Genomic DNA, 22892 nt, shown 5'->3' on the forward strand with positions numbered 1-22892 from the left:
AAAAAATAATTTATGTTGTTAACTGACTACTATAGATTTTTATTACTTTATATTGTAGCCCTACCGGATGGATGTGTTTCAATGGTGGTAGAAATACACAAACTGTCATTATCTTACATTTTAGAAGTTATTTCATGTTTCACCTCACCAAGCCCATTCTAGACAGGAAGAAAATAATGGCTCATGTTTTACACTAGAAAAATGTAATTGTTGTTATTGACTGGCTAATATAGCTCTTTATGGTTTTCGAATGGTTCAAATGGCTCTGAGGACTGTGGGACTTAACATCTGAGGTCACAGGCCCATAGACTTAGAAGTACGTAAACCTAACTAACCTAAGGACATCACACACATCCATGCCCGAGGCAGGATTCGAACCTGCCACCATAGCAGCCGCGTGGTTCCGGACTGAAGCGCCTAGAGCCGCTCGAAAATGTTCAGATGTGTGTGAAATCTTATGGGACTTAACTGCTAAAGTCATCAGTCCCTAAGCTTACATACTACTTAACCTAAATTATAATAAGGACAAACACACACACATGCCCGAGGGAGGACTCGAACCTCCGCCGGGATCAGCCGCACAGTCCATGACTGCAGCGCCCAGAGACCGCGCGGCTAGAACCGCTCGTCCACCGAGGCCTGTCTATGATTTTAGGCTTAGTTGAGATCATGTTCCACAGGTGGTATAATAAACGAATGTTCATCATCAGCCGTTTCAGAAGCTATTCAATAATGTTTCAGTCCACTAAACACCATTCTAGTGGGGAAAGAAGATTATGAATCATGTTCTACATTAGAAAAATATAATTAACATTACTGACGGGCATTATATTTTCTGTACTTCGCGAAAGCTCCGATGTAGCTTCATATTTGAACAGGCGTGTCTCGCTGTTGCCATTCTAAGGAGGCCTGTCATATTTAACAGTTTGAATTTTGGTGCCAGAGCTCTATAAAAAGTTTTGACTGTATCTTCTTTCCTTTTAATAGTAAAGTGCTAAATAACACCAAGAGTTAACTCCAAGATAAGTTCATAGGGCGTGTGGCTGCGTATTTACCTGACAACATAAGAAAGCATACCGAAAATAATAAGTTTTGGGGGGGGGGGGTGCCTTTAATGTGACGTATTCCTTAAACTGTATATTTTCGTACTTCCCAAGCATAACTAAGTAAAACAACACATGAGACATGTTCGCTTCGTAAACATTTAGATCAACATAGTTTGCTTCTGTCAACCATTCGCAGGACAGTATCTGTGACATCATGAAGTCATCACTCTTTTGTCACGCAAACTCATAAACGCCACGGATTTATGCCCAAATTCTAGAGGAAATGGCGTATATAACCTCAAAATTATCATTTCTGTAAACGAATTACCGTTAAATGTATTTATTACATCAGTTTCACACTCTACAAATGTTTTTTCTGTTACTAGAAGCACAATGTCGAGACCGGCACATTTAGATACATTGTAACCGTCGTTCTTAAGCAAATAGAAACAGGGAGGTTTATAAACAGATTTTTCGTATATCCGTTAAAGTAATAAACGTCACTGGAGCCATCATCTTCTGCGAGTGCTGCTATGTGTGACCACTTTACATACAGATTTGCAGTAAACATTGATAGCTTATATACCACAGACATATCCAGGGTTTTCCTTATATTGTGTTTACAGTAATTTGTAAGTTTTTATTTCACATCTGGAATGGCTTGTTCTTATTCGCATCACCGTTTCCATTTTTCCTTCCTGGCAACAGTTTCTCCTAACGCTCAAGTCTACGTTTTTTCGACTTCAAGATGTTCCGTTTCCAGCTTTCTTTTGCATACAAGTAACACAGTAATTGCATTTAAAATAGTATCTATAATAGGAAATGATTTAGTCTGTTCATAGCTTCTTTTTTTTCTTAAGACCTGCAGGGTAACATTCTTTGTGGGAACAAATCCTAATGCAGAATTATCTTTATTTGATGGTGTTGTGGAGAAGTGTCCTGCATTGAGAAAATTATTTTTCTTCAGCATTGATATAATACTTGCGCGTAATATTTGTGTGTCTTTGTTGGAGCCTGTGTTAACAAGTTTCACATAGTTTGCAGGTAATTATTTAAAACTGCATTCAGGCATAACATAGTTAATAATCTTTTTTCGGTCTTAATTTTCTGTAAGGTTTACCAGTCGACTTTCATGTATTCTTATTGCCCCAGTAAATAAACTGCAGAACGCTGTTAAACACAACACAACCGTCCTGTAAGCTATCCGGTAGTTTACATCACCTAGAAGCGACAGGCACAGAGCAAAGTGGAGCACATTTAAATGCGTTATTCATATAAAGCTGATTCTCGAAATATTTTATGTTTGCTTTCTCTGGATAATTGCCGTCTCTCTTAAGGCCGCTGGCAGGTAAGGTTTTTCAAAAACGCGAACATTCTGAAACGTCCCCTTTCAACGGAACGTCCCCTTAGAAAAATTACAAATGACTGTGCTTATACTGACATACAATATTTTTTTTAGCGCAACGCAATCTGACTTTCAGAATTCCCTACAAAAGAATGGCCCTGACTAACATTAAACTATACCTTTCACAAATCACTAAATCACTTACCTCACAAAAATCTTCGTTACTCAAGCTACTGCGATACAGCGAGCGCCACTACTGCCAGCTAAATAAAAGATTCAAACTACTGAAGGCACTAACTACTGATAGGCATAGTTAGCAAATGAAAGATTTTGATAGAGAACAATGTATTTACCTTAATAGTGTTGAAAAATCATAATATACATAGCAGTTCATGATATCCAGTATTAAAAATTTCAAAACTCCGCCATCTCTCTCCCCACATCCACCACTGCTGGCGGCTCACCTCCAACTGCGCAACGCTACGCGCTGTTAACATCCAGCTGCCGCTGCCCAACACTACAATGGCAGACAACAATGCAAACTAGCCACGGACTGCACATAGCACAGCCAGTCATTTTTCATACAGAGCGCTACGTGGCGTTACCAATAAGAAAATCTAAACAGCCTACTTACAATTCGTTTGCCTCGACAGTTGCGCGGTCACCGTGGCGGATTGCTCATCAAAAGGGCCCGATTTCGATTCCTGACCGGGTTGGAAATTCTCTCCACTCGGGAACTGGTCGCTGTGTTGTCCTCACGTTTGTATCGTCGTAATTGACATTCTGCTATTGCGATGGGTTTATGGTATTGCCCAGAAAGCCAAGAAAAAAACTTGACTATTATTGTATGTGTTTATCATTCCTTGATAGTGTTGTTTGGTATGTGTTCCATACACTTGAGGGATATTCTAAGGTGAAGGACACAAGTGATTTGCAATCAGTTTCTTTTCTAACTGACTGCTAGTCAGTACCTTTCTAATGAACCGCAGTCTGCCGTCTTCCAACTGAGCCTACGGGTAATTCCATATCAAATCCCTAACTAATAAACAGATCCCTAACTAATAAACAGAATGTACAGTCGTGCACAAAACGAGCGACACCCCTCGCCTTTTCGTTATGCTGATCCGCACAGCTTTAAAGTCTGCTACACAGCATAACAGGCAAGGCGACGAAGTGCCACCAACATACTATGCACAAGCGTGAAATTGAAAAATTATCAGAACTTTGTCAGACTGTTTTCAATCATGTGTAAGACTACATTAATGCTGATTTGTTCAAATAGTTCAAATGGCTCTGAGCACTATGGGACTTAACATCTGAGGTCATCAGTCCCCTAGAACTTAGAACTACTTAAACCTAACTAACCTAAGGCCATCGCACACATCCATGTCCGAGAAAGGATTCGAACCTGCGACCGTAGCGGTCGCGCGGTTCCAGACTGAAGTGCCTATAACCACTCGGACACTCCGGCCGGCCCTCGCCACAGCGAGAAAACGTTCAATAACCGAAGTGTTTCTTACGCTAGCAAGCAATGGGAATGCCCGCACTTCTAAAACGCATTGGCATTAACACTGGGATCTGAATTACCACGTGTATAGGCAAATGGACTTAATTTGCATACCTCTAAACGGGTTTTGGTTCGAAAGCGTAGCTACGATTAATATGCTGATGTATCGACTGCAACTAGAACATTTCGAATAAAGAGTAGGGGAATTGGCCCTCATCTTCAGTAACTGTCGTAGCTATTTCGTTCTTAGGATTTCGTCACCTAAATCGGTAAAAATGGAACCCTACTAGTCTCACTTTCTTGACCGTTTATCTGTCTACCCAACCCTCAAAACTCGTTTACCTCGAGTAGACATAATAAGATGAAATGTATCGCACTTCCTGCGGTATACGTTCCTTTGGTGGTGTAAAAAAAGTGAGTTTCTATGTTAGGATCCAGTATGACTGGTCTGAAAGATGACACAGACCGTTTCGCGGCCGAATGCACATGATATTTTGCTAATTCGTAACGATCTGGAGTACTTTGTCTTACTAAAACAGTTATGTTATCTCGATAAGCTGACATTCATTTTTATTAATACAGTTCATACTAATTAGCGTTTCTTCTTTCATTTATATCTTGTATTTACGTGTTGTGTTTAACACACTAGTCAGCATTAGTGTAGTCTTACAGATGATTGAAAGCAGTCTGACAAAGTTCGGATAATTTTTCAATTTCACGCCTGTGCATAGTATGTTGGTAGCACTTCTTCGCCTTGCCTGTTATGCTGTGTAGCAGACTTTAAAGCTGTGCGGATCAGCATAACGAAAAGGCGAGGGGTCTCGCTCGTTTTATCTAAGACTGTACATGTAATGAACAGCATTATTAGTTAACCTTCTTATACCACTTTGATATTCTTGTTCCTAGATACACACATTATAATCTCAATCTGTTTTCTTGTATTTTATCTAAAGTTCGTTTCTCCTTACCATGTTTACTTCCACTACAGTTAATGAATGTCGCTCTGTCATCGACTTGAAAATAATTCCCAACTTTTCCACGGCTTGTTTCCAGATGGCAAAGGTTGGTACATCACATAAGTTTCCAATAACGCCTTAAACCTGATTACGCCCTTCCAGCTACTGCCCAGGTCTCACCCGTCGTTAGCAAGAATCCTGAAGTATCCACTTGAGATGCGCTGAGATGCTTTCCAGAACTCGGCAGTGAACGTTACGAGCATCGCAGAGTTCGTCTGAGTCTTACGTAAATCCCGACGTTCCCACCAATCCTCTTGTATCTGCGTAATAAAGGGAGAAACGATGGACCCAGAGAAAGAAACGGTTCGAGAGGAGGGTCGAAAAGCTCCATCACGAGTCCGACATTCACTGACAGTGAAACATAGGGAATCCGTCTGCAAACATAGCAATGTACTCACCAGAGCGCTTTCTGTCTGGAGTAAACTAGCATTGGAATAAGTGATGTGGAATCCAACAGGTTACACCGCGATCGTACTGAAATAGGTTTCCCCTACCGTCAAATTGCAACAATGTTAAGACTTACTCGTATGGGCAGCTTACTTGTGTAGGTAGCTATAGTCAGTGAAACATGTTCTCTCGGCTATGTTACAGTCCTCAGGAGATAAAACGGAAAATATTTGCATCTCAGATAAGGCATTCCGCTTTGCAAGGTGTTAATAAAAATTATAAGCATGGACACTAGAAACATTATACATTTTATGAATAGAGCATGCACTCTGGCGAACTGCATATTCATTCTTGTAAGTAAACATCTGTCTTTGGCTGCCCTCTTAAATCCAAAAAACTCCACTTCAAGGTGCGTGGCGAAGTTGCAGACGTTTTCTTGTTCATTCGATTTTAGCAAACTATGGAACGCATCGAATTTAAGGCTTTCTTCCAATGGCGTATTCTCTTCACAAAATTTCTTAATTTCTTTCACTTCATTTCCTCCTTCTGCTCTTGAGTTTATAAAACTTTGGAAAGTCTTGGTGTTTTTATGCTGCTCCAGTACTCATTTTTAGTATTGTGTGTAATCTCTAACATGATGGTAGTCTATTCTTTGTCTTTCGTCAATCATCCACCCATCTGATTGTTGTTCACTATTCAGCGGTGTTCAGGAAAATGTTGTCGTCCATGGTCAAAAAATGTCCACTGGATTTCAACCTACGTTTGCACAGAGTTTCTGTAAAATTTTCGGCATATATATGGTCACCATTTATCCTGTTTTGCTATATCACATCTCCAGTATTATATCGTCTTAACATTTTCCTAAAGGTACTCCTTTCGTTTTTTCTCTTTTGGTATTTCCAGTTCGGTTTTCATGTTCATTATAACTCATTCCGAGCCATATAATACCGCTGGTTTCACTACTGAATTGTAATGTTTCTTTTAGTTGGGCAAAGTATTAAAATTTCTTCTTCGTTTGATTCACGGATGTAGTACGAAAAACATTGTTACTTATACGACAGATTTTATCTTTACGGTCTCTGCAGGACTGTAATGTGACTGCAGAACATATGTACATATCTTTCTGAAAATCGGTTCTTGGAAGTTTGTAAATAGGTTATTTTAGATAATAGAAAGTATATTTGACAGTGTATGTTATCAAATTTACTAACTCGCCGCGATCAGTGTCCTAAACAAGAGCGCTATCTCGCCTCTGTACGCCGCTTTTTCTGTAATCACACAAACATGTAGTATACCAGTACAATTTACGTAACTTTCTCATAAGCGAACTCTCTCACAGTCCAATTGGAGTTTACCCATTCATTACCAATTAATCAGAGCTTGCAGAATGATTTTCCCGAAACTGAACTATTCGATCACTTTCATAGCGGTACGATTTCGTGCCCGACAAATGTTGCTGCAATTAATCAGTAACATCCTCTTGTTTTCTCAGGCGCATGATAATGTGCTCCGAACTCATAAACAAGAGTACCTGGTGAAATGCCTACAGAGCCATTCCGACAACGTAAATAAGTCTCTTAATTTCCACGGCTTCAGAAGTTTCCTCTTGACTTTGTCACACTATTCGAAGCAACTTCGACTTACTCAAGGGTACCGGTATATTGTTTCCTGAGTGCGTTTCCGTATTACAGATTAACAGTTTTTGTTATTTTGCCTCATTTTGTACAGATTTTAAGACTGTCTCGGGAACATTCTGAACCGCTTTTGGAATATTTAGAGTGGTTTCAATTAATTAAGCGTAGAATAAAATAGATGAAGTAATTAAAATTTTAGTGTATTTTCCAAGAGGAAATATAAACGAGGAAATCATGTGGTGACTTGACAGGCTATTAGTTAAAGAAAGGCATACATTATCGCCTATACACTAAAGTAGCCCTAGTTTTCAAGTTTTATTGTCTCTCTGTGCTATCTCCCCGTCTCCATCCAGGTTGACTCAGCTGCATAGAAATCTAATTGTGAGAATTTGAGTGGGAATAGTCCTAACAGCCTTCCGGGAAATTAAAAATAAGTATGTCAAAATTAAGAGTGCAGTGGGAATTCCACTGTTAAACGCAGAGGAAAGGGCGAATGGATGGAAGTAGTACACTGAAGGCTTCCAACAGAGGAAGAAAATTTCGGATGATGTAACAGAAGAAATAAGAGTCGATGCCGAAGATATTGCGGATCCACCGTTAAGAGTCGCGTTATAGGACATTTGTGACTAAATAAGGCAGAAGTGATTGATAACATTCCTTTGAAATTTCTGAAATCGTTAGGGAAAGTGGCAACCAAGCGACTATGCAGGTTGGTGTGTAGAATCTGACACTGGCGCTGTACCATCAGACTTTCGGAAAAATATCACCCACGCAATTCTGAGCTGATGAGTGCAAGAACTATAGACAAACAGCTTAACAGCTCATGAATCCAAGATGCTGACAAGAATAATATGCAGCTGAATGAAAAAGGACCTATCAGGTGACGGTCAATTTGTCTTTCTAAAGGTAAAGGCACTACAGAGGCAGTTGTGGAGTTGCGATTGATAATGAAAGCAATACTTAAGAAAAATCAAGACATGTTCGTAGAATATATGGACGCAGAAAAAGCTTTCGACTATGTAAAATGCTGCAAGTTGTTTGACACTCTGAGAAAATCTGGAGTAAGCTATTGCGAAGGACAGGTTATTTACAAAATGTACGAGGACTAAGAGGGAGTAATACTACTGGAAGACTCAGAACGAAGTTCTCTGATTGAAAAGAGTGTAAGACGGGAATGTAGTCTTTTGCTTCTACTGTCCAATGTACACATCGAAGAAGCAATGATGGAGACAAAAGAAAGCTTATGTGTGGGATTAAAATTAAAGGTGAAAAATTATCAATGATAAGATTGGCGGATGGCATAGCTGCCCTCAGTGAAAGTGAAGCAGAGTTACAGGACCTGTTGAATGCAGAATATGGATTGAGAGTAAATCAAAGAGACGAAGGAAACGGGAAGTAGCAGAAATTAGAACAGGGAGAATATTTGCATCAGCATTAGGGATCACGAAGAAGACGAAGTTAAGTAATTCTCTTATCTCGGTAGCAATTGTGTACTGATTACTAGGTACAACCTTGTGATAACTCTGTACGTATTAGGCAATCTTTAATTGAACCACTAAAACTCATTAGTGAAGTTGAAACACCAAGCAGTTTACAGTAGAGACTTTCGGACTGAAGTTAAAATTTTCAACTAGAGTGACTGTATACACCTTTAAAAAAAGACATTTAAGAATTTAGTATTTGCAGGCTATGCTGTGCAGGTAGCCATTGATAAACGAATTGCCTGGACTCCATCAGTTAAATATTTGCGAAAATATATAAATAAATTTAATAGAACTCGCTTCTTGTGGTATCAGTCCAACTGAGGGAAGTGTAACCATACATACTGAATCATATTCATCCTTAATACATGGTAATATACACACACCAGACGTAGCTATAGAACTGAGATCACATTTACCTTTGGCTGTTTGTCTAGTTATTTTTAAAAGGTTATGAATAATAAAGTATGTATAAGTGAAGTTTTTAACCTATACAAACACTGAAATATAGATAGCAACATGTCTGCATGGATAAAACAACCTCTGCACGAAGACCTTTACGGTTACCAGCTGGTTATGCAATACTAGAGAAAAAAAAGAGACTAAAGGAAATGGCTCATTCCTAACCAACAACATACACTCCTGGAAATTGAAATAAGAACACCGTGAATTCATTGTCCCAGGAAGGGGAAACTTTATTGACACATTCCTGGGGTCAGATACATCACATGATCACACTGACAGAACCACAGGCACATAGACACAGGCAACAGAGCATGCACAATGTCGGCACTAGTACAGTGTATATCCACCTTTCGCAGCAATGCAGGCTGCTATTCTCCCATGGAGACGATCGTAGAGATGCTGGATGTAGTCCTGTGGAACGGCTTGCCATGCCATTTCCACCTGGCGCCTCAGTTGGACCAGCGTTCGTGCTGGACGTGCAGACCGCGTGAGACGACGCTTCATCCAGTCCCAAACATGCTCAATGGGGGACAGATCCGGAGATCTTGCTGGCCAGGGTAGTTGACTTACACCTTCTAGAGCACGTTGGGTGGCACGGGATACATGCGGACGTGCATTGTCCTGTTGGAACAGCAAGTTCCCTTGCCGGTCTAGGAATGGTAGAACGATGGGTTCGATGACGGTTTGGATGTACCGTGCACTATTCAGTGTCCCCTCGACGATCACCAGTGGTGTACGGCCAGTGTAGGAGATCGCTCCCCACACCATGATGCCGGGTGTTGGCCCTGTGTGCCTCGGTCGTATGCAGTCCTGATTGTGGCGCTCACCTGCACGGCGCCAAACACGCATACGACCATCATTGGCACCAAGGCAGAAGCGACTCTCATCGCTGAAGACGACACGTCTCCATTCGTCCCTCCATTCACGCCTGTCGCGACACCACTGGAGGCGGGCTGCACGATGTTGGGGCGTGAGCGGAAGACGGCCTAACGATGTGCGGGACCGTAGCCCAGCTTCATGGAGACGGTTGCGAATGGTCCTCGCCGATACCCCAGGAGCAACAGTGTCCCTAATTTGCTAGGAAGTGGCGGTGCGGTCCCCTACGGCACTGCGTAGGATCCTACGGTATTGGCGTGCATCCGTGCGTCGCTGCGGTCCGGTCCCAGGTCGACGGGCACGTGAACCTTCCGCCGACCACTGGCGACAACATCGATGTACTGTGGAGACCTCACGCCCCACGTGTTGAGCAATTCGGCGGTACGTCCACCCGGCCTCCCGCATGCCCACTATACGCCCTCGCTCAAAGTCCGTCAACTGCACATACGGTTCACGTCCACGCTGTCGCGGCATGCTACCAGTGTTAAAGACTGCGATGGAGCTCCGTATGCCACGGCAAACTGGCTGACACTGACGGCGGCGGTGCACAAATGCTGCGCAGCTAGCGCCATTCGACGGCCAACACCGCGGTTCCTGGTGTGTCCGCTGTGCCGTGCGTGTGATCATTGCTTGTACAGCCCTCTCGCAGTGTCCGGAGCAAGTATGGTGGGTCTGACACACCGGTGTCAATGTGTTCTTTTTTCCATTTCCAGGAGTGTATATTCCGTTTTTATAGGTTCTTTAGACAGCTGTAAAACAAATTTACTAATGATGCTACTAACCAGTTCAGGACGAGTTCAGTATAAAAATGTATACATATTCTCCAAAACGCGATTCCAACCTAAATATAAACTATTACAGGAGATATTTAGGTCCGCTAACTGTAAATATTCGATGTTTTGATTTATGTTGATAGCCTTGGGCACAGTCGGAGGTTTGGTGAAGTTATGTCAACTCTCGAAAGCACTGTCCCAGACTTGATCGTTGTTCCATGCTCTGCTTAGCTTGAAACGCACAAATCTCAAATCTGCAAGGCACGGACGTCAAAGAAGATTCGAGTGCATCTAGTGACCGAGATCGAGTATCGATAACCTGTAGATTAGATGATCAGTCAGATTTCGGAAAATGAACGTGGATGGGTTTCCTGCATTCAAAATACCGCGTGATCAAAAAGTCAGTATAAATTTGAAAACTTATTAAACCAGGGAATCATGTATATAGAGAATTAAAAATTGACACACATGCTTGGAATGACATGGGGTTTTATTAGAACCACCCCATATTGCTGGATACGTGAAAGATCTCTTGTGCACTTTGTTTGGTGATGATCGTGTGCTCACCGCCACCTACGCCATGCTTGGCCTCCCAGGTCCCCAGACCTCAGTCTGTGCGATTATTGGCTTCGGGGTTACCTGAAGTCGCAAGTGTATCGTGATCGACCGACATCTCTAGGGATGCTGAAAGACAACATCCGACGCCAATGCCTCACCATAACTCCGGACATGCTTTATAGTGCTGTTCACAACATTATTCCTCGACTACAGCTATTGTTGAGGAATGATGGTGGCCTATTGAGCATTTCCTGTAAAGAACATCATCTTTGCTTTGTCTTACTTTGTTACGCTAATTATTGCTATTCTGATCAGATGAAGCGCCATCTGTCGGACATTTTTTAAACTTTTGTATTTTTTCGGTTCTAATAACAGCCCATGACATTCCAAGCATGTGTGTAAATTTGTACCTCTCTATCTACATTATTCCGTGATTTATTCAGTTTTCAAATTTATACTGACTTTTTGATCACCCTGTACAACGCGCGAGTCGGTTTTCGCCTATGGGCCCTATTACAAACACGCGTGCCGTCTGAAGGTTCGTGAAACTTGGGCATCCCTTGACTCCATCGCCCACTGAGCTTTAACAGGGATAACCAGATTGTTTGGCTTAGATTGATCTCGAAACGTCCGAAATTTAACGGTGACGATTCCGTTTGCAGTGGGAGCAGGCGGCTCTTCCTTTTTTCGAACAGTCTTTGACAGGGTGTCCTCGCTTGAGACAAAGCGGATTTCTCGATCTTAGTATCTTGAGACGCTTTGGAATACCGTGCACTGCTTTGAAATCTAGTTACCAATTATCGCTATGCTCGCAAAAAAACGCAGGAAGGCTTCTCAATGCGAATGGTCTTGTGGTTCGAATAGCCTTGCTTGGAGCTAACGTTGAGAGTGGCTGGAGCAAGAATTAATATGCCCAGAGGACCAGATATGCCCATGAGTGGAGTGTCCTTTAAGGGAGGGGATGTACATAAAATTGGTCATAAACGTTGAATTTTTTTGCCACAAGATAGTTGTGTAGCATGTTAGCATATTGTCTCCAATTTCCAGAATTTAATTCGTGCCGCAAGCAATGTAAAAGCTACCTTGTTCAAAACAATGCGCAGTGCCATGTCCTCTTGTGTACACGACTCTGTCCTCTTTTGCGATATTCTACAATTTCCTGCCATCAGAGAAGACATCTGTAGAGTATAAAAGGCTGTGATTTTTTTTATTGAGTCATCACTCGTTTGACTAGTTTGATGCGGCTCGTCATGAATTCCTATCCTGTGCCAGCCTTTTCATCTCAGAGAAGAATTTGCAACATACGTCCTCAATTATTTGCTGGATGTTTCCCAATCCCAGTCTTCGTCTACACTTTTTATCCTCTACAGCTCCCTCTAGTACCATGGAAGCTGTTCTCTGATGCCTTAACGGATGTCTTACCACGTTCTCCCTTTTTCTTGGCAGTGTTTCCATGTATTTCTCTCTTCGCCGATTCTGCGGAGAACCTCCTCATTCCTTACCTTATCAGACCACCTAACTTTCAATATTATTCTGTAGTACCACATCTCAAATGCTTCTTTTCCCTCCTTTTCCAGTTTCTCCACTGTACGTGCCTCACTGACATACAGTGCTGTGCTCCAGACGCACATTCTCAGAAATTTCTTTTTTCAAATGTGGGTGAAATCTTACGGGACTTAACTGCTAAGGTCATCAGTCCCTAAGCCTACACACTACTTAACCTAAATTATCCTAAGGGCAAACACACACAACCATGCCCAAGGGAAGACTCGAACCTCTGCCGGGACAAGCCGCACAGTCCATTACTGCAGCGCCTTGGATCGCTCGGCTAATCCCGCGCGGCTCTTTTTTTCGAATTAAGGCCTGTGTTGGATACTAGTAGACTTCTCTTGGCCAGGAGTGCCCTTTTTGTCTGCTTGCTTTTTATGTCCTCCTTGCTCCGCCATGGGTTATTTTGCTGGCTAGGCATTAGAACTCCTTAACGTGATCTACTTCGTGATCACCAATTATGATAAATTTCTCGATGTTGTCATTTCTGCTACTTCTCATTACGTTCGTCTTTCTTCAGTTTACTCTCATTCTATATTCTGTGCTAATTATACTTCATTCCATTCAATAGATCCTGTAATTCTTCTTCACTTCCACCGAGAATAATAATATCATCAGCGAATCTTAATACTGATATCCCTTCTTCTTGACTTTTAATCCCACTCTTGAACCTTTCTTTTATTTCCGTCATTGCTTCTTCGACGCACAGATTGAACAGCAGGGGCGAAAGACTACATCTCTGCCTTACACTCTTTCTAATCCATAAAATTAATTCTTGGTCTTACACTCTTATTGTTCCCTCTTAGTTGTTGTACATATTGTGTATTATCCATCTTTTCCTATAGCTTACCTCCATTTCTCTCAGGATTTCTAACATACTGCACCATTTTACATTCCTGAACGCTTTCTTTAGGTCAAAAATCCTATGAACGTGTCTTAATTTTTCTTCGTTCTTGCTTCCATTATCAAATGCAACATCAGAAATGCCTTTCTGGGGCCTTTACTTTTCCTAAAGCTAAACTGATCGCCATATAAATGTATAAAAGTCCTCAGGTTTACTTACGATGAGATTAATTGTGATTTATTAAAGAAATGCACATATGGTGGAACACAATACGCGAACGGAACCCTTGAAAGGTCTCTGTTGGATTCCTTTCATGTTAATTTCTTAAATCTGTTGTCATTTACGGCATAAATTCCTCTTCTAAATTTACTGTGGCGTTTCTGACTATCTGGGAGGAGACTGAGTAGTGGAACGTGTTACTTTTACACATAAACAAGAACGATCTGTCACACTACTACACTTTAAAACACAGTTTATATGTAATTCATGTCACAGAGTCTCATATGGAACCTACATCCCCTTTGTCATCCCCCTTCCTTTCTGTGTGAGAGGATGAATGAGCAAATGTATTTCTAGTTGCATGCTGGATGGTAGCAGACAAGCCTGTCTGCTAGAGAACAGTAGGACCAACGTCGGAACAGGTAGCTACGCTTTCTAAAAGCAAAGAGGTTTCTATCCTTAGTATGGTCCTGTCCGTCCCTTGTCATGTTGGTATAGGAAGCTGCCTCTCTGGTTACTTCCGTTTGTATTTGTGAGGCACCCCTCAGGAAGGGACCAGGGCAGTCTGTCCGCAGCGAGCGTCTGAAGTGGTAAGATGTCCGGCTAAGCGCGCATCTGCTAAGTCCGTAGGACAATGGATTTCTTAAGTTCAGCCTAACCGAAAATTTAATCACCTTTATTTCAGGTTTAGCTCTAAAATATCTAATGTTATCTTAAATTGCAACGCAGTATGATTCGAGTGTACAGTTCAGAATATATTCCGGTAGTTGCTTTGTCACTACTTGGTGAGTAAAGTGGAACTTCGTGTTGATCAGTAACTCTAAGATGCGAATGCTCGTGTGATTATAACGTCTCGTCTTGACAATATTTTTTTTTTAATATAGCAACTTTTCTTTATGTTCGACCCAGGTGGGGTGTACTTTATGAGACCAGTACCACGTGCTTATACAACTGTTTTACCCATCAGGTTAATAAGAGGATAGTAACCAGTTCGAGGTTTCTCTTTAGTAAATTGCGTTTCGATGTAATTTATTTTAATTATCAAAATTATTGTGGAGTTACACTCTTTGTGTAAACCAAGTTGACCACGTGAAGCATGTGGTGAAAGCATCAAAGTAGCCATCAGCTATTCTTTTCGGGAAGATTTCACAGAGAGTTAGTATGAATTTAGTATACCAGTGTGTGGTGATTACATGACGGACAGGATTGCGCTACGAATGTAACTTCTTTGGGTGAACATTGAATCGGTTGGTTGTGATTAATTCCTCTTGCATATGTTTCAACGTTCTTTGTGTGTTATTTTATGAATGCAGTGTTGTATGTAGTCTCCCAATCTTGGCTCCCTATTTGATGTGTTCCGTAAGATTACAAACTCACATTTTCACAGTCCTAAATAAGGCACCAGCTTTGTTATGACTCAAGTTTAATATGCTGAAATTTCAATGATCAATGTTAAAATAAATTTCCAAATATAAACTGATTTATTTATTTTCATTTAAATTCTCTTTTTCATATATATATATCACCGGTTGTCGCATGACGATCAAAAGATTAAAATTAATGTTAGTCTGGTTGGGAATTTGGTAAGCTAGACTGGATACCTGGTGAAACAGTTGCTCAGTAATGCAAGGTTAACTTCCCCAGACAGCTCACAGCTTTAACCCGATTGTATTGTCTATCAGTACCGCTTTCATAGCAAATTAAAGCAACAACGTTACACCCTTAATACTCTCATTTAGAAGAAACTCCTAAAAGACAACATTTTATTCATCCACTGTTCCTAAAATTTCCTCATATAACGATTGTTTGGTATTCAGTGATGGTGACAATGAAAGAATTAGGACCCTTATAAGATTGGAATTTGATGGAGGTAGTTTCACTAAAAGCCTATTGAAGAAGGCTGATGAGGTGCATATCGCTAGTTCTGAGATGTCAGTGAAGTATACTGCCAAAAGGGCACGCCGGAAGGATCAGACTAGAAGAAAAGAGCTACACGAAGACCAAAAAGAATAAATGTATAGCTGTGGCCAACATCAAAGTGCTTGTCTTTAGCATAAAAGTTAACAAAATAATTTTCCTGCATTTTTTGCAACTTCCATATTTCAGTGTATAAGGAATATTTTCTGTTGAACCATAGCAGATAATAAGGTGAAATTTGCTACAGACTTTGTAAATGCTATAACACAACTTACTATGGCACAAAATTTTTCAAAATGCGTTAGTGTCGACTTTATTTAAATTTTCGTGAAATAAAAATTTCTATGTATCATAGATACACATTTAAAAAATTGTTACTAGTTTTCTAAGAATGACATTAAAAAACTGGTTCACAGATTTGTTTGTGTAATTAGTAAGAATAACCTACCACATTTTGAAAGTGCCAAGAACAGTAACTTTTGAGAAAATGTTCCTCATGTAACACTATGTGTTCTGAAAGTATCGGGCAACGTCCTGATCAAATTAGTTGACAAAAAATGTTGAAAAAGAAAGCCAGATTATGGCCAATAAGATAATGAGAGCACGTACTAAATTTGCTCAATTATGTCTCAAACGATAAAAGTTACATTAGCTTATATGTGCCCGTTATTTTCTCGTTCGTTCCCTTTCAAGTGTCTTAAGCACGGTGAGTGGACCATCGACATCTTCCCATAAAAATTCCATTCAACGTAGTAAGTCTCCTTCGGGCCTGAATTATCCAACGCCGACAAAACGCCTGGGAAGCGTGCAAAGTTACATCATCACCAAAGGGTGTCAGAGCTTCGATGTGTTTATTGCATCCTATGAATGTCATGTTAAGAGTTTAAGGACATTCATCTAGAACGGGTTGAAGTTCTTCTAAATAGTCCAAGTGGACCTGTACTATGCTCTTACGGTATTCATATCTTACCTGGAGAAATCGTTTACTGTCTTCCTAGGTAGAAACAATCACTGCTATGCCATCAACCAGTTGTTCCGTTTCACCAGTGAGATATCCTCCGAGGAAGACGTGTTTATTAATAGTAGACACGGAAGCATTCCCATCGCTACAGCTTTCAAGCTGTTCCCAAAAGCTGTGCCAAGTCTCAGTGTCTCCAGAGAACGGTTCGAGCCTAATAGATGACATCTTAATCGACGCAGGGATTCGAATCACAGACGAGACTGGATTAGTTGCACACGGTGTCACGATGAAGGAAGACAATTTTTTGTCAGTACTCTCTTGGGCCTTGAAAAATACGAGTTTCACAAAGAACTACGTCCGTGTTATACTCTTCGTCCGATAAATGACCGTGTAAGCCTATAAGGTGTCGTCAAGCTGTGAGAGAAGTGGCAACTCTTGTTCCAGGCGTTTTTCTAGCGGTGTGTTATCTTACAGCTCTTCCGTCGCGGACACTAGACGCGTTATAAGACATCTCTGACGAGATCGTTTTCTTTTCAAAGTCTGTAGCTCTTCAAGAGGCATTGTTGTTCTTAGCTTTCAATTAATACGCTACGCGCGCTGTCAAATATTCCACTGTTTCAAATGAGCAAAGATTGACTACGTGAAGCAGCTTGCGGCTTGTCAAAGATGCTAGCGCGTTTCGCTTGTGACAATTGACGAGCGATTTTAAGGTAAATGTGCACAACCATATGATGCGTTTTCGGCTAGACAAGACACTTCCTAATGTTTTTCTAACGGCAACAACAGGCTCGCTGACCGTGATTACTTTCCTCCCAGCCGCAAAAGCAGAGGGCAGTGTTAATAGTCTTCCGTGTAGTGTCTACTCTAGAACATGCAATTGTGCATCATACTTTTTGTGATGTTGCAGGATCTCCATCTTCCGTCAATGAGAAGAAGGCCGCAGTGTGTCATCCAATAACAGATCACAAGCTCCCAGCGCCGGGTTTAGGTACCAAAAATGTCTCCGTGTGGTTGCGGAATTAAGGTAGTGCAAGCCAATCACCTTTACAGAATATTTATTCACGTATCTATGACAGCAAACAAACGATATACAACAAGATAGTCAACGATATTACACAACACATAGATACGAACGCATTTGTAGACTTAGAGAAAGATTTGACAATGTTAACTGGAATACTCTCTTTCAAATTCTGAAGGTGGCAGGGGTAAAATACAGGGAGCGAAAGGCTATTTACAATTTGTACAGAAACCAGGTGCCAGTTATAAGAGTCGAGGGGCATGAAAGGGAAGCAGTGGTTGGGAAAGGAGTGAGACATGGTTGTAGCCTCTCCCCGATGTTATTCAATCTGTATATTGAGCAAGCAGTAAAGGAAACAAAAGGAAAATTCGGAGTAGGTATTAAAATTCATGGAGAAGAAGTAAAAACGTTGAGGTTCGCCGATGACATTGTAATTCTGTCAGAGACAGCAAAGGACTTGGAAGAGCAGTTGAACGGAATGGACAGTGTCTCGAAAGGAGGATATAAGATGAACATCAACAAAAGCAAAACGAGGATAATGGAATGTAGTCAAATTAAATCAGGTGATGCTGAGGGAATTAAATTAGGAAATGAGACACTTAAAGTAGTAAAGGAGTTTTGCTATTTAGGGAGTAAAATAACTGATGATGGTCGAAGTAGAGAGGATATAAAATGTAGGCTGGCAATGGCAAGGAAAGCGTTTCTGAAGAAGAGAAATTTGTTAACGTCGAGTATAGATTTAAGTGTCAGGAAGTAGTTTCTGAAAGTATTTGTATGGAGTGTAGTCATATATGGAAGTGAAACATGGACGATAACTAGTTTGGACAAGAAGAGAATAGAAGCTTTCGAAATGTGGTGCTACAGAAGAATGCTGAAGATAAGGTGGGTAGATCACGTAACTAATGAGGAGGTATTGAATAGGATTGGGGAGAAGAGGAGTTTGAGGCACAGCTTGACTAGAAGAAGGGATCGGTTGGTAGGACATGTTTTGAGGCATCAAGGGATCACAAATTTAGCATTGGAGGGCAGCGTGGAGGGTAAAAATCGTAGAGGGAGACCAAGAGATGAATACACTAAGCAGATTCAGAAGGATGTAGGTTGCAATAGGTACTGGTAGATGAAGAAGCTTGCACAGAATAGAGTAGCATGGAGAGCTGCATCAAACCAGTCTCAGGACTGAAGACCACAACAACAACAACAACAACAGTTACGAACGATGTACGATGCCGCTGATCATTTAGAAACGAGACCCAGAAGACTGTTGGACTCGCGGAAGGCACTTGATACAGCTATGCAGTGTCGATTAGTGAACAAAATAGGACTACTTTTATGTCATTCGTTACTGGAAAAAATTTCAGACGTTATAGGCCACTTGAGGGTACCCGAATGGAGCGTTGTAGGACCGTTGCTCTGCACAGTACGCATAAATGACCGAGTGAGTGAAGTCGGTAGCGCCAAAAGTACTTTCAAACATGATGCAGTCGTGTATAAGGAAGTCGCAAGAGTAAAATAGTATGGTTAACTGCAGGAAGACTTATTGAGTACCGATACTTGGTGCAGGGCTTGGCTCTTGATGCTTCACGTAAATAGTCGGAATGACCCTTCATTGTCTGGTTTACACAATTGCCAAGCAATGACTGGAAACATCCACATCCAATAAATATCTGGGAATATACGCGTGGAGCGGCTGAAACAGAATCATCACTTACACTAATCGTAGGAAAGACAGGAACCAGGCTGATATTCATTGCTAAAACCCCAGTAAATGTAGATCACCTATGCAGTAATTAGAAAACAATCGTCGGCCGGTTCTTAGTTACCGCTCCTCAGTCTTGTACCCTTACCAGTTAGGACCGATAAAGCAAACCGAGAATGTCCCAAGACGAGCAACGCATTTCGTTGCGGGTTCTTGTTTATAAGCGCGAAAGCGTTCTGGAGATGCTCATTGATCTCCAGTGGTAGACACTAGAAGACCAGCAGCATTGTGCATGACGGTGTGGTTTTCTGTTGAAATTCTGCTGAATATACCTCTTGAAAATATGATGGTCAGACTAGAGAGACTCGAGCCGACACTGAGCCTTACCAACACTGTGTGTTCTCGGGCGCCGTTCATTACTGGAACAAGAAAGGGATTAAACGGCAGTGATTTGTTGTAACGTTTCCATCAGGACCAACACCAAAGAGAAAACGGGCACTGTGGCTTACAGACCACATCAAACACCTTGAGTGTCAGAGCCGGAGCACACACTACATACGAACAGCATCCCACCTCTGATAATCATCTCACATGTAAGCTACTACGCAATCGAGAAATGCACATTCGCTAGCTGTGGACTTTCACAGATCCCGCCGTCCTGTGGAAAAATCTGCGAGGTATAAGAATAGGCAAACCTGCAGATGATACCATAATTCTCGTTGAGGATTATATGACAATTTCACAACGCCGACATCCTTACTTGACCGTCGCACAAGGGCGCAGACCATCGACTCTCTTAAAGTATCAGTGGTTGATACAAACGAAAATATGATTCCGTAGCCGATAAGCTATAACATGATCAGGATGTCCATTGCGCGTATTCATTCGGCAGCTGCAGGACACGATAATATAACAGTACAAATGATAAATTTTCTCGTCGATTCAATACCGTTCTCTCCCCTCCAGCATCTTCCTAACAGTATGGAAGAAGGGACTGATAAAACCATTACCCAATCAAACTTCCGTCTGCAGTCGCATTTGTGTTCTACCAGACCAAGGCTTTAGAATAAATAGTCCACAAACAGATTACTAGTTACTTAACATCAAATAACCTTTTAGATGAATACCTATCTGGTTTCTTGTAAAATATCAGCACGACGACCGCTCTTATAAAATTGGCTAACGAACCGAGACAAGTTATGGACAAACTACAAGAGATTATCATGTGATTTTGGATTTTAGCAAAGGTTTCGACACTGTTGACTTTCATATTCTACTTTCTAAACTCACTAATCAAACATTTTCTTCAAGTGTTGTTTGGTGGCTTCACGCATATCTTACATCCCGCCAACAGTCTGTAATGATTAGAACTGTAAGGTCACAATGGAAGGATGTACTATCAGGTGTCCCACAAGGATCAGTATTAGGTCCATTTACTTCATTAAATGTTAATTATGTATCCACTATTAACTCCCATTGAAAATATAATTTATTTGATGACGACATTCACGTATTCCTAAATGTAAGTCCAACATACCTGCTTACAGCCATCCAGAATGTAAATGCTGACTTATCTGCTTCATCAGAGAGCGTGCAGAACATAGGTTTCAAACTTGACCCATCAAAACGCAAGCAATGTCAGTGGTCCAAGAAAGACTTGTTATCACTCAGTTCGCAGAACCTCTTCCACCCTTGATCCTACATGGCACAGAAATAACATTTTTCTCTTCTGCAGATAACTTGGGGATGATTCTAGACCATCACTTAGACTGGACTGTGGACACTACGGCAGTCTGTAACAAGGTGTCAACGTCACTTCATTCTGTAGAGAAATATAAAAAAGTATTTCCTTTTGTGCTTAAAAAGAAGCCAGTAGACTCACTAATTCTCCCCGTACTTGACTTTGATTATGCTATTCTTCAATGCTTACTATATGCCTCCTCTATCGTCGTCTCAAACATTGCGCTCCCTCTTATTTATCTTCTGCTCTTACTCTACTATTTGAATAGCACAGCAGAAATACTCGTTCTCAAGAAAGTAAAATCCTCCCTGTACCATCACATAACACTGCCATGTCCTCTAAACAATTTTCTGTATCGGGTCTCCGACTTTGAAACAATATTCCACAAAAATCAGAGAAATAAAATTTCTTCCAAACTTCAATAGACAGTTAATGGCCCACCTTCTAGCACATTAGCCGTCTGTCCCATTTACTTGTCTGCAGCTCTCTCTCGTCAGTCCCCCCTCACGCACAACTTTTTCTTCCCTCAAGTCGGCGGAATCTTTATTTAATTTTCTTCTTTCCCAACAGGAACGGCCGGTGTCATTTCAAGCTTCTTTCTTTACTACTTTCGAGTCTATAACATTAAACGTGTATTCAAATGTACTAAACTACTGTGTATCATTCTTAATGCCATTTACTATTATTATCATTACTATTAGTTATTACTATTTCCGTGAATGTTTTTATTACATCTTTGCTATGTGTTGTTTCTTGTCAGATGCAAGAGAAGGCCTTAAGGCCGTAATCTAGTCAAGCTAAATAAGCAATAAATAAATAAATAATTAAACACTTACATGTCAGTTAATGTTGTTAAAAGCTTTTGCATTGCGCCAGGTCGCCTTCAGAACAACCGAGCGAGTCATTTGAAAGCCACTTATAGGACGAGCTACCGATGCCGGTGTTTTGCTAGACAACAGACGGGCTGACACAGCAACTGCTGTACCGATGTGAGTGATTAAAATTCTGAATCTACAGCCGGCACTTGGTTTGGGTCACGTAACGTCCCTCACTCGCTTCTTTCGAGGCGCCATATTCGATTTCATTGTATTGAGTTGTTCCTGTATTATGACTTACATGTTATGACAGTATGTCGTTTCAAGGCAATGACTCTTTGAAGATTTATCACAGTCACTCTTGGTACGATTTGTTACAATTAAATGTCAATTTAAATCCAAAGATAAGCAGTACTAATCGTTAGACTTTAATGTGATCAATATGGTCTTGTGGTTAGAGGCTTGTGGTTGTGGAGCCATTAGAAGTAGGTTCGCTTAGTGCTGTATGCAGATATGTTTTTCCCCCACCTTTGCATTTGTTCAGATGTTTGTTCTTTCTTAGTCATGTGATAGAAATATGTTCTGTAATATTCGATGGTAATTACATATAAGAGCGTGCCCTTTCAAGAACGAGTTTCTTCGATTTTGTGGCTTCAGTCTGATCAAAAAACAAAAGATGAAACACCTGCCAGTGAAACGACCAGCAGTGATATTTGTATTCTCGATTGCCACAAATATTTGACCGTTTTTCCCGAATATATCTCAATTTCCTAGAGTGTGATTTGGCAGGAATCTAAGAGCATAGGTTAAATTGCTACGAGTCATATGAGCAGAAGTGACATTTATATTATTGCTGTCACAGTACGTTATTTTGCTGCTACCAAATGGTTAAAGACGATTTCGTAAATTCGGTCGTCAGGACAAAGATCGCACCACACAGCAAGCGAGGGACTTCACCCGAAGCGAACGCCAGCGAAATGTCGAAAGTCGGTTGTAGCTTCAGAATTTGACACTCGAGTAGCGACAGGTGGCAGGCATGCAA

The sequence above is a fragment of the Schistocerca piceifrons genome, chromosome 2, assembly GCF_021461385.2.
Source record: "Schistocerca piceifrons isolate TAMUIC-IGC-003096 chromosome 2, iqSchPice1.1, whole genome shotgun sequence".
In the NCBI taxonomy this organism is placed as follows: domain Eukaryota; kingdom Metazoa; phylum Arthropoda; class Insecta; order Orthoptera; family Acrididae; genus Schistocerca; species Schistocerca piceifrons.